This window comes from Pleurodeles waltl, chromosome 3_1 (genome assembly GCF_031143425.1).
Source record: "Pleurodeles waltl isolate 20211129_DDA chromosome 3_1, aPleWal1.hap1.20221129, whole genome shotgun sequence".
Lineage (NCBI taxonomy): Eukaryota > Metazoa > Chordata > Amphibia > Caudata > Salamandridae > Pleurodeles > Pleurodeles waltl.
The window spans coordinates 128,526,681-128,543,200 of NC_090440.1; the positions used below are offsets into that span (position 1 = coordinate 128,526,681).

At 48.8% G+C, this 16,520-nt stretch overlaps 1 protein-coding gene across 1 annotated transcript in view; it reads left to right on the top strand.

Annotated features, from left to right (window-relative positions):
* Positions 1–16,520, top strand: part of BBOX1 (gamma-butyrobetaine hydroxylase 1) — a 448,234-nt gene that overhangs the window by 65,901 nt on the left and 365,813 nt on the right. The window lies entirely within an intron of this gene.

Below are 16,520 nucleotides of genomic sequence, written 5' to 3' on the forward strand. Positions count from 1 at the left end.
CTTGTCAGAACATCATATGGTACTCTGCGGAATAAGCAGTAGGCATAATAGAACACAAGGTTACTTATAATTCTACAACATAAGCAGTAGTCAGGAATGACATTACCCAGGAATGACATTACCAAAGAAATGCACTTTTTCATAAATATATCATGAATTCCCATACCAGGAGCATTATAAAAAATATGGCAAGTCATCAAAAACATATCAGCATGCCACGAAGTAACTAGTGGGGGATCCCTGGTGCTCCACTGTGCAACACGGGGGCCTCTCTGGTGATTTGGAGGGAGGGGTAGCACGCACCCCTTCTGGATTTCCTATCGGGACCCCTATCGGGACCCCTCCTGCAGCCTGCGGTCCCCCCTGGATCGTGACTGGCCCTCCTAAGAGGGGGTGGGACCACAAAACACAACAAGGGGACCTTGCGGTGCGGGGGGCCCCCGGCGAGGCTTCCGCCTCACCTGTGATCTCTTAGGGCCAAAATCAGGGCTTCAATGGGGCATGGGGAGCCTCCGAAGAGGCTTCCTTTCCCCTGCCCATCCACCAAAACAGCTAGGGGCCCAGTGGGGCGAGGAGCCTCCGATGAGGCTTCCTTCCCCACCCGTCTCCTCCAGACAACAGAGAAGCCCATCCGGGCCGCAGTAATGAGCAAGCACCAAAGTGGGTACCTGCTTGTGCACCAAGGGCGCTCCTCGGAGCATGCTTCACCCCGGGGGCACGCTAGGAGTGTGCTCGCTCCTTCCTTTACTTCAGTGGTGCCACGGGGGCACCGGGGACAGCGTGTCTCTGGCGCGCCTCATTTTGACAAAACCCGTGTCGTGGCGGTGATATCGGGCAGTGGCAAAAGCGATTTTCAAGGTGCTAGGGGCAGTTTGGCGGAGCCCGGGTCGCAGCAGTGAATTTCCTCACGGTGGCCAAGTGCTTTCAAGCACACATCAAGAAGGAAAAGCGTTTTCCGGGCACTTTTGGTCAATTAAGCAGGGTGCTCTCTAAGCGCTCTACTAAATGCTGGCAGGGGTTAGGGGCCACAGCACCAAGCCGCTGGGGGACAAGTACAATGGAGCACAGGGCAGCAGGGCCCAGCAGCAGGCCAGCACAAGGTTGATGCAGGCAAGTGGCAGTTCCTCCAAGTGACCAGGCATATCACAGGTTAGCACAGCAGCAGCAGTCCAAGGCGGTTCCTGGTGAGTCCCTCCAACAGCATTCTGTGTTAAGTTCCAAAATGTCTCTAAGTTGTAGGGAAAAATTCTCTGTACTTTTACTCAGTTTTACAAAGGTTTTGCAAAGGTTTCACAAAGAGGGGAGAGGAGGTTCCAACCAGTTCCAACTGGTTCTGGGAGTGCCCCCTCTCTCCTCCAGCACAGGCTCCAAACATCAGTTGGGGGTAAACAACCCTTTTGTGTGAGGCCAGGGCACAGCCTGTACAGATGCATGTGTGCCCTGCCTCTCACTTCTCTCAGCCCAGGAAGACTATTGTGACACCTCCTCCCTCGCTGTGTACAGGCTGTCTGAAAAGTAGGCCCAACTGTCACTCAGCCCAGACGTGGATTGTAGTCAAGCTGAAAAACACCAGTCATAAGCACAGAGAAATGCTCACTTTCTAGAAGTGTCATTTCTGCAATAGTAATAAAAAATCCACATACACCAGTAACCAGCATTTCTCACTCCCATTACAACCATCCCAAACATGCCTATGCTACCCTTCATAGATTAGACAATACCCCCTAGACATAAGGCAGGGCATTTCCAATGCAATCCTATGAGAAGGCAACACTCACAGCAGTGAGAAACCAAATAGGCTGTTTGTCACTACCAGGACAGGCCACGCTACTAGGCATATTGCCTGCATTCTCCATACATAGCACCTTGCCAATAGGGCTAGCTAGGGCATATGTTACGGGTGACTTACATGTAGTGAAAGCGGAGTTCTGGGGCTGGCAAATAAATTTAGATGCCAGGTCCCTGTGGCAGAAAACTGTGCACGCAGGCCCTGCTCTAGCAGGCCTCAGACAGGTTTGAAAGGCTACTTCAGTGGGCAGCGCAAGCAAGGCCTGGGTATAGGGATCCCACTGTCCAAGGCACTTACAGGTAAATTAAATATGCCTATTAGGTATAAGCTAAACTTTAGAAGGGAGAGCCCGTGCACTTTAGCACTGATTAGCAGTGGTAAAGTGCCCAGAGTCATAACGTCAGCCAAAAAGGGTCAGAAAAATAAGGAGGAGAAGGCAAAAAGTTTGGGGAATGACCCTGTAGAAAGGGCCATGTCCAACGATGGCCTTGCGAAATGTGCAAGCAAGTTCTATTTGAATCTGTTTCAGCAGAAGACAGTGAAGGACCTTCAGGGAGAGGCTTGCTTGTTGCAGCTTCTTCAGAGAGAGCCCTACTTTTACATATTACTACAGTGTCGCCTTACATTATGTTATGTGCTGCCTGGTTATTACATGTTCATAGGAGAAAGGACTAACATTTAAATACATTTACCTAATGTTTTTTCAGAGAAATCTTCAAATATATGTACAGCAGGCATGTTGCCAAGTGTGCAGATCCAGATTTCTCTAGTGCTCTTGTTACACAAACTGCCGAGATCAAACATGTAAGCCTCTTCTCTTGCAACAAGGCATTTACATGCAATAAAACACTCCCACACTTAACAGAGTGAAACAGTTTGATATTCAAGCTTAGAGTTTGGGAGCTTGTTGACAGATGCATTTATTCAATATGGAACACAGACCTATTGGTGGCTGGTGACTTTTGAAAGTGGGGGGGCGTTAAAGTACGGCATGAGTGTTACACTGCAAACTTGCGAAGTGCGCAAGCATGACCAACATAAAGTTTGAAGAAAATAGTGGTAAATGGTGCATTTCAAAGCATATCGGAGAAAGGAAAGAAGCTTATAAGGCAATTGTGAACATATAGGGCCTCATTACAACCCTGGCGTTAAATCCCGCTTACCGCGTGCTGACAGACGTCAAGATACCGTGGCGGAAATCCGGTACATGTATTACGACCCACAGCTCGTAAGCCGCCACAATACAGACACCCACACAAGTCCGCCACAACAAAGGTCAGTGATAAACTGGCAATAGCAAAACCTACACCGTCACGCCAACAGAACTACGCCCACAATATCACGACCCACAAATCAACGCGCGGTCATTCAACCGCGGTAATCCATTGGCGGTACACACCACTGTGCTCAAATACACACACACTTACAAAACACAACCACATTGTACAATTCAAAATACACACACATACACACACCACACCCACACACCCAATCCAATATAAAACACATACCCACATTACCCACAACCACTTACAACTACCTGTTTGGAAGAAGCACAGAGAGAGAGAATAGCAAACACAACACCAGCATCCACAGGCACACAACACCATCACTCATAAAACATCCACGCACCTCAAACAACACACCCCAACACATCACTCCACACATCACAACAGACAGCACCTCACCCTTCACCCACACCACATCATGGCACCTCAAAGACACCCCAGGATTTCTGAGGAGGATCTCAGGGTCATGGTGGAGGAAATCATCCGGGTAGAGCCACAGCTATTCGGATCACAGGTGCAGCAGACGTCCATTGCAAGGAAGATGAAGCTATGGCAGAGAATTGTCGACAGGGTCAACACAGTGGGACAGCATCTAAGAACACGGGATGACATCAGGAAGAGGTGGAACGACCTACGGGGGAAGGTGCGTTCGGTGGTATTCAGACACCAGGTAGCAGTACAGAGGACTGGCGGTGGACCCCCACCTCCTCCCACACAACTAGCAACATGGGAGGAGCAAGTTTTGGCAATCATGCATCCTGAGGGCCTCACAGGAGTAGCAGGAGGACTGTACTCTGGTAAGTCATATCTTTACTACTATATCCCCCCCACACTACCTGCATGCCATCACAAACTCCTACCCCTACCCTCACACCCATCACCCCACAGATACCCCACTATAACAATCCACACATTCCAATCCCAAGGCATGCATGTCACACCAATGCATGGACACCCATCACCCAAGCATGTCCAGTACAGATACTCACCCATGCCCCAAAATTAACAATCACACAAGGCCAAAGACAATAAGCCAACCGCAGGAGTAGAGGGTAACTCACACATTGGACAAGAGGGCACACACAGATACAATAACTATGCATTTATCCCCCCAGCTGGACCCCTACCCAATGTCACCAGACAGGAGGTGCCAGACATATCCAGTCCCCCCACAGAAGAGGCCCACAGTGATGACAGCAGCTCTGCACGCCTGGATCAAGATGACCAGCCCAGCCCATCAGGGACCTCAGGACAGTCGGTACCCCTGCCACTGTCACAAACAAACACAGAACCTCCTCCCTCAGGAAACACCACCACAGCACCCACCCAGCGGGCCCATACCTCTGTCCCCAGGACACATCAATCAGCAGTGTGTCCACCACTACAGGGACCCCAGGCAAACCCACTAACCCAAGACAATCAGGGACCTGGGGTCAGTGGCAGTGGGCACACGGTTCAGGGGACAGATGCACAGGATAACAGGGAAGCTGGGAGGACCGCTGTGCGACAGGGGGATGACAGGACCAGGGAACCCACTCTCCACGAGGCACTCTCAAACATCATGGGAGCATACCATCATTCCCAGGAGACCATGGGCACAATACTGGCCAAGTTTCAGGGGACTCAGCAGCTGCAGGAGGACCACTACCTGGTCATCAGGGAGGACTTGAAGTCCATTAACAACACCCTGGTCACAAATTGCAGGGGTGCTGGCAGACATGGCCAACACCAAGAGGGACACAGTGGCACACCAAGGACCCCTGACACTAGCGTGAATGATGAACAGCCCTCCACCTCCACCGGGGCTAGTGTACAGGAGGTCCCGCCACAGGACGAACAGGCCACCAGCACCCCACCCCATGCAGAAGGAGAACCACCCCGCAAACGTTCCTTCGATCCAGGCACAAGACAGGGAACATTGCCAAGACCCCACCAGGGAATAAGACTCTCCTGATTGTCACCTTTCTGTCCCACTCTGTTACCCTGTCCACCTTCAACTGCCATTACTCCACTTCCTATGCCCCCTTGGACAATGCACCTGTGATGCCAATAGACTGGACTCCACCATGGACATTCCTCCACCATCACCCTGGGCCCATTGCACAGACCCCTCCACTTATTAGCACAGAAATAAACACCCGTGAATCAAAAATCAATCTGGAGTCAGTCTGTACTTTCACAAATGTGTTATTGCAACCTTTCAGAAAAATAGCAATGTCAATCTTCATTTTCACATACTTGTGTTAGCCAGTTGTTGGGCAGCAGTAAACATAGCAGAAGGCAGAAAATGGTACACAGATCTGTAAAATGGAAAGCCAAAGTGAACTGTCAGGGTCCGTACACAGAGGCAAAAAGGCAGAATCATGCAATGTCCTACAGTAGTCTCATATGAGAGGAGCAGTGCCAGTCTTTTACCTGTGTCTCACTGGAAGTATTGCATGATGATGTTGTTTCGGTTGTCTATATCTTCTTCTTCTGCCTCCTCTTCTTCACTGTCCACAGGCTCCACAGCTGCCACAAGACAAACATCAGGCCCATCCTCCTGCAGCAAAGGCACCTGTCGTCGCAAAGCCAGGTTGTGCAACATACAACATGCCACGATGATCTGGCACACCTTCTTCGGTGAGTAGTATAGGGAGCCACCTGTCAGATGGAGGCACCTGAACCTGGCCTTCAGGAGGCCAAAAGTATGCTCAATTATCCTCCTAGTTCACCCATGTGCCTCATTGTAGCGTTCCTCTGCCCTTGTCCTGGGATTCCTCACTGGGCTCAGTAGCCATGACAGGTTTGGGTAACAAGAGTCACCTGCAAATATCGAGGGACAACTGTGAGACATACACCAACCATTTGGGACTCTACCATAGCCAGACACCTATGTAATCTGTGTTGGGACCTTGGGCTCACCTGTTAGCCACACACGGTGCCTCTGGATTTGCCCTATCACATAAGGGATGCTGCTATTCATGTAAGCGTCATGCACTGAGCCAGGATACTTGGCATTCACATGGGAGATGTACTGGTCTGCCAAACTCACCATCTGCACATTCATAGAATGGTAGCTTTTGCGATTTCTGTACACCTGTTCATTCCTGCGGGGGGGGACAGATGCCACATGTGTACCATCAATGGCACCAATGATATTGGGGATATGTCCCAGGGCATAGAAGTCACCTTTCACAGTGCGCAAATCCTCCACCTGGGGAATACGATGTAGTTGTGCATGTGTTTCAGCAGGGCAGACAACACTCTGGACAACAAGTTAGAGAACATTGGCTGTGACATCCCTGATGCCATGGCCACTGTTGTTTGAAAGGACCCACTGGCCAGGAAATGGAGTACTGACAGGACCTGCACTAGACGGGGATTCCTGTGGGATGGCGAATAGTTGACATCAGGTCTGGTTCCAACTGGACACATAGTTCATGGATTGTGGCACGATCAAGTCTGTAGGTGATAATGATGTGTCTGTCTTCCATTGTCGACAGGTCCACCAGGGGTCTGTATACCTGAGGATGACACCATCTCTTCATCTGCCCCAGCAGACGTGCTCTATGGAGGAGAAGGGTGAGCAGAGGGTCATGCACCACATAGGTTTCACAAGGGTGTTTAGAACAAATGTGATGTAATCTGTGTTTAGCGCTGTATGTCTGTATTCCTGCACAAAACTGGTGTGACACAGTTAGTTGGCCTGCCATCTGGCCACCTGAAATGGTGGCTGCCTGACCTGTAAGGAGGGAATATAACAAAAGGGAGGGGGTCCCTATCACCCCACTGGGTCAGGGACAAACACTACACTGAAATAAAGATATCCAGCAGGGATAAATATACAACCAAATATCTAAGTGAAAACCTACATTTTTCACTGAAAAGTTATTTCTTTATTGTAAATAAATCAATTAAATCTTAGAGTCACCAAAACACACCTACTCAACTGAAGATCACTAACGCACAGTATACACAACATAGGGACAAAATACAATTAATTATATACAATTACTACACACAATACAATTAAGCCAAAAGTTCCTTAGGGCACCGTAATACATTAATCATGGGCTGCTTAACCATCCAGTGGCAAGCAGTATCACTGGGAGGTAATGACAGTTGTACACGGAGAGTATCTTCCATCAGCGAAAAAATTCAATCACTGGTATAAGTGTCCGATACAATCCAAAGTTATTAAATCCAATATTTCAGAAATTCCAACAGTCACTCCTCCGAAATTGTAGTCGACGCGTTTCGGCCTTTATAAATCCAGCCTCCTCAGGACAGTGGAGACAGTGCCTATATACACAACATACCAAATGAACTGCAAAATTAAACGCACTTAATCAAAATACACCACCAGGTGTGAACAAACCACACCTGTTCACCATAAGGAAACACCAGTGTGTAAATGGAAAGATAAACAATTAATTAATTAAAAAATTAAGCTGAACCAACTGGAGGCTCCATCATACAAATTAGTCGAAGTAGGCAATCCAAGCGATATGCATAGGATGAATAGGAAAAGTTATATTACAGAAAATCCCTCTAAATGATGTCTTTCAAAAGTTACGACTTATGTTTAAGTGCATGCTTAATTAAATAGTAGTGTGCGTAGCCTAGGAGACTAACCTTAGGCCAAATGAATAAATAAACTGCTGTAACACTGTAACAGTAAAAGCATCACGCAGCTTGCCACAATGCTGTACAGAAGACACAAAAACATTGAGTTGTTTATTTGAAATAAAGTGCAATAAAAGTGGTGAGCTCACTTGAAATCTAAGGGCTCAGGCTTATGTCAGAGCCTACCTCAAGGTGAAAGAATCCAGACGCATTCGTTTCAGACGGAGAAATTATCGAAAACGAGCACAGACGGAGATCGCGTTTAAATAACAAAACGCCGTCAGGAAGCCGCTTTCGCTTCGCGCACTCTCAGTAAACACAAAGAAGGAGACTAACATATTCAGCCACAAAAGTCAATCGTATGGGGGCCATCTTTAAATGTAAAGGGGTCATTTAACTTCCATAACAAAAGCAACATAAATACAAATTATAACATAAATAAAAAGTATAAGCAGCTAACATGACTCAAAACACATTACTTCCATAGAGGCATATAACAGAGCTTTTCAAAGAGGATAACTTTTAGCATTTTTTTAAACCCATTAGCGTACCCGCCCCAGTAGCATATCGTCCCTCTTGGAATGGATCATGCATCACTGCATTTAAAGTGCACAAGAACATCAAAGGTAAAAGAAATGGATGATCAAAATGAATAAATCTTCCAAACAAAACCTTGAAGGAAAAACACAATACAAATGAAGAAGGTATTACACCTTAATTAAAGACCACATTTCTGACAAATCATTTAACCCCTTCTTGGCAGTCCCAAATTTTTCTATCAGACGTGCTTCCATTCTGTCCAGAGTGGAAGCTGTCAATCTGCCTATTTTTGTTTTACCAACTACATACAGAATTGACCATCTAATGTCTTTAGGTCGATGATCTTTTTCAATATAATGATCGACCAATGGAGCCCAACGGACAGCACATCTAATCCTAGACATGTGTTGTAGGATGCGTGTTTTCACAGGCTGTATCGTCTGATCAATATATGTAAGAGAGCAGGGACATGTAAAGCAATAAACCACATTTCGTGTGTTGCAATTCGAAAAACAACGTTGGTGATGTATTTTACCATTCACCTCTACCTGTCTGCTCTTCTCTGTATATTGGCAAGCCAAACAATTGTTACATTGAAAGTGGCCGATGATTGGAGGGAGATCTAACATACTTCTCAGGTCTGATCTTTTCTTAGTATTAGAAATAAACAGAGCATGTACTAAAGAGTCATAGATGTTGCGGCCTCTTTTAAATGCAAACAAGGGTTTGTCTAACCCTACCGGGAGAAGTAATTTCCAATTTCTTTCAATAATCGCCCTAATTCGATTTGCTTTAGGGTTATATGTTAGTACACAAGTCAAAGGGCAGTCCTTGTTTTTTTGTTTAGGGGTTAACAGATGTTCATGTGGAGTATACCATGCACGCTTGCTGGCTCCTTTGACGATTTTCTTGGGATAGCCCCTATCTATCAATCTTGATGTCAGAGATTCTGCGTTTTGAAAGTAGTCTTCTTTGTTGGTACAATTTCTACGGATCCGAAGGAATTGGCCATAGGGCAAATTCTCCTTAAGGGTCCTGTCCCTTATCCCTGTAAGGAGGGACAAGAGGAAATGAGGTAACTGCGCTGGTGTTGTACACCGTCGTGGTAGGTGGACGAAGACTGCAGCGCAATTTAGCATTGGCTATTATTGGGCTTTATGGGTTCCAGGAGCCAACGACGATGTACGCCGGCGGTGACGGTACGCACCGCCTCGGACGTGACCGCCATTTTCTATCTCTTCACTCACTTGAAACCTGACCTTCAACAGGAGAGGACCTACTGCTGTGAACTGAGTCTTGAAACAACAATGGCTACAGTGTCTGGGGAAAGGGCCCCTGCCTTCACTGCAGAGGAGTTGGACAAACTGGTGGATGGGGTCCTCCCCCAGTACACGCAACTCTAAGGTCCACCAGACAAACAGGTGAGTACACTGTGAGCATGATGGATGGGACATGAATGTATGGAGTGGCTTCTATGGAAGATACAGGTGGGGGGTGGGCAGAGGCCAGCATGTGAGGATGGTCAGTGTATGTGTTTTTGAGCCAGGGTGGGTGGTTGTGGCCAACGAGTAAGAATAACCGGACGGGGGAGTAAAATCCATTCCTACTTTACATTTCCTCTAGGTCAGCACCCACCAGAAGAAGGGTATTTGGCGTGCCATCTCCAAGGAAGTGCGGACCTTGGGGGTCTACCATAGACGGAGCACCCACTGCCGCAAAAGATGGGAGGACCTGCGCGGCTGGACAAAGAAGACGGCGGAGGCCCAGCTGGGGATGGCCTCCCAACGTGGAAGGGTTGCCCGTCGCACCATGACCCCCCTGATGTACCGGATCCTGGCGGTGGAATATCCTGAGTTGGATGGGTGCTTGAGGGCATCTCAGCAGCCACAAGGGGGTGAGTACAGTCTCATGAGCGCTTTGAGGTTTCTGGGTGTGGGGAGAGGGCTTTGGGTTCCCATGCCAGGGTAGATCCATTGTTAGGCAGGCTCAGTGCCAGTCCAACCTCAAAAGTGGTAGTGGCCCTGTGGGTTCCAGGTGTGCATCAAATGGGTATAGGCACAGTCCACCATGGTCATGTCATTTCCCCGTGAACTGTTAGTGCATGGCCTAGTGCATAGGGCTGCTCCCTGTGTGTTGTGTCCGCCAACTGTGGTGTTGTTGCAGGTATTGACCATGTCTCTCCTCTGTCTTCCCCCTTTTTTGTTTTGTCACCCTGTCGTTCTGTGCATTAGCATCATCTGGCAGAGGAGCAGTGGCACCGGAGCAGAAGGGAGCTGCAACCCACAAGGCCCTGGAGGGTGAATGTATGGAGTCTGAAGGCACCAGTGGGACGGAGGGCGAGGGGAGCTCCACGACGGGGACAGGAGGAGACACCAGCGACTCCTCCTTTGATGGGAGCTCCATTGTGGTGGCGGGCACCTCTGTGCCCACCATAACAACAGGTACAGCCGCCACCCCCCAACTAGCACCGCCCTCCCAGCAGCCCCTCATCGAGTTTCCCGTGCCCGCTCACCCAGGAGGGTGGGCATCTCCTTTGCCCCAGGCACCTCAGGCCCTGCCCCAGTCAGCCCTGCTGCCCTCAGTAAGGAGGCTATTGACTTCCTGAGATCCCTCACTGTTGGGCAATCAACCATTTTGAATGCCATCCAGGGTGTTGAAAGGCATTAGCAGCAAACAAATGCATACCTGGGGGGCATTCATTCTGGCGTGGCAGCCCAACAGAGAGCATTTCAGGCTCTGGCCTCAGCACTGATGGCAGCCATTGTCCCTGTGTCCAGCCTCCCCCCTCCAACTTCCACTACCCAGACCCAATCTCCTGTACCTCAGCCTATCTCAAGCACACCATCAGACCAGCATTCACACTCATCAACACACAAGAGTGGACATGGCAAACATAAACACCACACATCCCACAGGCACTTACACAAGCACCATACTCATGCAGACACACCAACATCCACTGCCTCCACTGTGTCCCCCTCCTCCAAGTCCTCCTCCTCCCTCCCAGTCTCCTCTCCACTCACACCTGCATGCACTACATCCTCAGCTACTACCTCCATCACCAGCACGCCCATCACCACACACCGCTCACGTGCAATCACCACCCCCACTACCATTCACACGTCCCCTGTGTCCTTTCCCAGTGTGTCTGTGAGCCCTCCTCCCAAACTACACAAACGCCGGCACACACCCACTCATCAGCCATCAACCTCACAACAGCCTCCAGCCCATGCACCCTCACCCAAATTCAGCAGACGTACACCTCCTACAACCACTACCTCTTCCTCCACTCCCACCCCCCTCCATCTTCCCATCCCAGTGGGTCTAAAAAACTTTTCCTCGCTAACTTTGACCTCTTCCCTACACCTCCCCCCCCATCCTTCCCCTAGGGTCAGGATGTCCAGATCCCAGCCCAGCACCTCAGCCATGAAATCCTCCAGCACTGTGGTCCCTGCAAGTCCTGTAACATTGCGGGCCGCACCCATCAGAGCTGCCAGTGCGCCACTTAATGAGGCCAAGGATCACCCTATTCCGCCACCTGCCAAGGTGAAGAAAGGGACAACATGCCGTAAGGAAAAGCCACACAAACCAAGCAGCAAGGCCTCCTCCAAGACAAAAGAAGACAGAGCCAAGGTCCCAGCAGCGACTTCCAAGGTGGGGAAGGGACACAAGGCTAAAGGGAAGTAAACTGTAAAAAACTGTAAACTTCGCACTTGTATAGCGCACTACTCACCCGTTAGGGTCTCAAGGGGCTGTACGCATACCGCTGTGGAACCCCTCCTGGCTTTTCCTTGTGAGGCGCCCAACTCCTGGGCAACCCCCAGGGTGAAGCCAGGCATCCAAGCGCTGTCAGGGCCGTTGTGGAGATTAAGCAAGCTATTGCCGAGAGTTACAGAGTGGGACCCATCAATTAGATTAGGCACTGAGGCAAGAATTATCTGGTCCAAGGGAATTGAGACCAACACCCGCCGAGACGGGTATTGAACCCTGGTCTCGGGCCAGCTCTCTGCATCATGGTCTGCCGCTCTAACCATTGTGCCACACTTCTCTGTGCCCTGAAGTCAGTTCAGGGTACGGAGCCTCAGGGTGAGGGACTGGTGACACCCCTTCTGCAGGTCAGAACAGCAACCTGTACTGCGGTGGACACCACCGCCACCTGCACCACCACCTGCACGTCTGCTGCCTCTGCTACAGTCCCCAGCATGATCCCCAGTGGGCAGCCGTCCGAGGCTGCAGGAGACATCCTGGTGTCTCCCTCCACAGGTGCGGACACATGCACCACCGCCAGCATATTTGCCGCTGACACCGCTGCAACCACCGCCACTTGCCCCGCGACATACTCAGACTGTGCCACCACAGCCGACATTGACATCATCCTCAGTGGGCAGTCGTCTGAGGCTGCAGGAGACGTCTGGGACCCTGCACAGCGTTCATGAGGCACCACAACCAGCACTGGCAGTACCAGCAGTTGGCAGGCTGAGTCGCCGCAGGGTGGAGTGTGTCTCTGCCTCCATGGAGTATCATGCTACCTGTTCCCAGGAAATCTTGTGGCTCTGACACCCAGGTGCGGGAATGGGAACTGCCACACACCATGTGAAACACTCTGGGCACCAAGCCCCCTCCAGAACTAGTGGAGAACAGCATCCACTACCCCTGTCCTTGACAGGATGAAGCACTCTGGGCACAAAGCCCCCTCCAGAACCAGTGGAGACCAGCATCCACTACCCCAGTCCTTGGCAGGATGAAGCACTCTGGGCACCAAGCCCCCTCCAGAACCAGTGGATAACAGCATCCACTACCCCAGTCCTTGGCAGGATGAAGCACTCTGGGCACCAAGCCCCCTCCAGAACCAGTGGAGAACAGCATCCACTACCCCAGTCCATGGCAGGATGAAGCACTCTGGGCACAAAGGAGGTACCTGTTTTTTCGACCTGATGCCCCAGGACTGTTCTCTCCGTTTTGAGGCAGGTGTCATTTGTGGGCTTCGCCCATGCATTTTGGGACAACTGGTCCACGGACAATGAATGGAACACTATCCGGACTTGTGTAGTTGCTGTACATATTTGTATATAATCATCTGTTACAGACCTGTTTCCAGATCTGAATTTTAGATGATTACAGTCGTTACAATCATTTCCTTTTGTCCTTGCGTTCTTCCTGAGGGTTACGGGGTGTATATGTAATGTTGCTGCATGTATTTGTGTGTATGGTGTTGTGGGTGAGGGTGGGGGTGTTTCGTGTGTGTGTCACTCTCTTTTTCCTCCCCCCCCCCCCTCCCCTGTGTGCTAGGTGCAGTACTCACCATGGTCGTCGCCGCCGTCTTTGCTGCTCCTGGTAGAAGAGGAGGTAAACCAACATTGGTAGCACCTGTAACTCGGGCTCCATGGCGTCCTGGTTCCTCTTTGGGTGTCGAGAGGTGAGTGGTTTCCGTTCAAAGTACTGTTTCCGCCGTGCTTTTGATGTCGTTGGTACCGACCCGGAAAAGGTGGCAGATTGGTGCCTTGTAATACAGTGGGCGGTACATTGTCTTCCGCCTGTCTGTTGGCGGTTACCGCCGCGGTGTTTGTTTCTACCGCAGTGGCGTTCTGAGTGTTAAAGTGGCTGTCTGTGTTGGCGGTTTCCGCCATGGTCATGATTCCCTTTTTTTACTGCCGGCCTGTTGACGGTATTACTGCCGCTTTAACACCGACCGCCAGGGTTGTAATGAGGACCATAGTCTTGAACTTTTTAAACACATTAAAAACTGCCTCATATCTTATTGCATTAAACATGTTTTACAGTTACTGTAGTGTGTAAATTGTACAGTAGAATGAAACTCTGGAAACATCGCACATAAGCAATCTGAAAACCCAGTGAAGGCAAATTAAATGACTTCAAATATGAATGTCACCATCTACAATTCTGCCCAGCTTCCCGTTCTTCAAGTCTGTGTGTCATTATTTATATTTATTATTGCTGTACACAGACCAGCTTGCAGCAGTGACCAGGGAGACAGCATCTCACCTCAAAATGTATGTCAAAGGCAGTTGTCTTAACATTGATCATGATTCTAATGTTTCAAGACCAGTTTGTATATCAACTCTGTACCATACCACCACACTAAGGACAGACCAGCTTGGTTTTGAGAAAGTCCCAGGCCTGAGTGCTGCTGTCTGGCAAAGTACATATTGGCTGTTTCATCATTATAAATGGTGAGTGAAGATAACCATTGTGAACATACATCTAATCAACCACTGTGTTAATTAATATTACCTTTGTGAATGTGATCACGTTTCAACTTACATGTAATAAGTGAGCTGATGTGGTTAAAACTGTTCTGTGAATAATATGTTTGAGATACACCTGCTCTAATTTCCCTGTGACACACGTAAGGCATTTGATGTATAATTAAGCCATTCCCTCATAAGAAAATCAAAAGGTGCAAAAGGTGCAACTCTTCCACAAATTATGTACGAATGCACAGATAAAACAACATTAATGACACTTTGATACACCCAGTGTTTTACAGGGCTTGAGATCAGATTCCTTATCACTTCATACCTCAGATTACTTGGCAGTGGCTGCAGACCTAAGATTTCTAAGCAGTGTAAATAAATGTAAATTTCCTTAGCGCAGCACCCCTAAATGTGATTGCACAGCACCTCACATCTCAGAATACTTCGCACCTACCACCCCAAATGCCCAAACACTATGTAGATGAGGTCCTTAACATTGCACAAGCCAGCTTACCTTTCCAGAAGTGCTCAGCATGTGTCTGGATTCACCGTCTCGCCCATCAAAGCTCCATGCGTCATGCGGACTGTGAGTGCCACTTGCTTAATTGGCAGAGATCTGCCCCTGTGTAACCCATGGACCAGAGTGGGAGGGAGGAAAAGGCCTTTTATTGTGTGCACAAAGGATGGATAAAGCAGCTTGCTTGGCTACTGCAAAAGGACTCTGTGGCATTATTTACTACATGCTGGAACCGTCAGCTAACGAAGAAGATATATTTATAGAAGTTAATAAATTGGCAGGCCTTTCGTTCCAGCGGGGCAGGGATGCCATGTTTTATCTGGTTCCACAAAGGCCAAGGATGTTAAAGTGGAGAGGGAATGAGGCGATTAGTCTTTTAAAGAGCACTTTGTTTTCCTTATGTCTGTGTGTTAAGTGGCACGCTTTAAATGGCTCTTCTGGTAGACAAGCAACAGCGGTTTTACCTAGGCTCCAACGAGGTTACTGCCTGCTGTCAGTTCGAGGACTCAAGTTCGGATGAAACTCTTAGTTCACGCCAATGTGAACCTAACCAATCCTACAGCTGCTCTCATGCTATTTTCATCATGAGATAATCGTCAGGATTGGATTGAGCAGGCCAACCCAGCGCTCCTGGGAGCAAGTCTGGGAGCCTGTGCAATCCCTCAGCTGTTGTTTAATAGCTGCTGGATAGGCGCGGGCAGAAGTGCGCATGTTGGGCTGGCCGTCTCAAGACAGTCGGCCAAGTTGACATGCACAAGCTACACTTTACCTGTCATTCCTAATGCTGCTCCGCTAATCTAATTAGAGAATAACCTCCCACTCTCCCTCACACTTGCCGTGGCATGCATGATGTAATATTATGGTAATGAGACCATTATACTATTGATGTTGATTTAATGCTGTACTCACAGCAGGCAGGGCGGCGCTCCTCCATTCTAAAGGTAGAACCGCCAGTGCACAGACCCCCAAATGTTCAAGCAATGATCAGAAATAAAAAAAAACTGAAATGCGCCAGTCCAGTTCAGTGCAGGACCCTAATCACACCAGAGTCCATGCTGGTGATGTCTTCACACTGAATTCTAAATTTCGCAATATAAATCTATAAACTGAAAGGCCAATGATGGCAGCTAATTTTATGCTGTGACGCAGAAGCAGGGAGCACAATCACATACTGACTATTGACCACATTGTTTTGTTCTTTGTCCCCGATATATGAGTTAGTGCCCTTCTGTAAAACTAAGAAAGTAGTGAGTAAGAATGTGATGCGCAGGATATAAGGAAAGGTGGTTCTTCTAGAATGATAAAAAGTGTGAGCAAATTTAGTATGCTTCTCATGTAAAGCTGTTGAAATTGAAGGGTAACAGGGAGAGATATGTGGGTCATGGTTGGTCAACAACATACTTAGTCATCCTCATGACAGAGGGTCTCATGCCGCTTTACTGCCAAGCCCTGGCATTTTTATGGTGCCACAAGAGATGATTGCTACAAAGCAGGCACCCAGTCATCACTCCTTGCTGAAGAATTGCTTGTGCATGTGTCTCTTTTGAGAGACACTGTTGTGT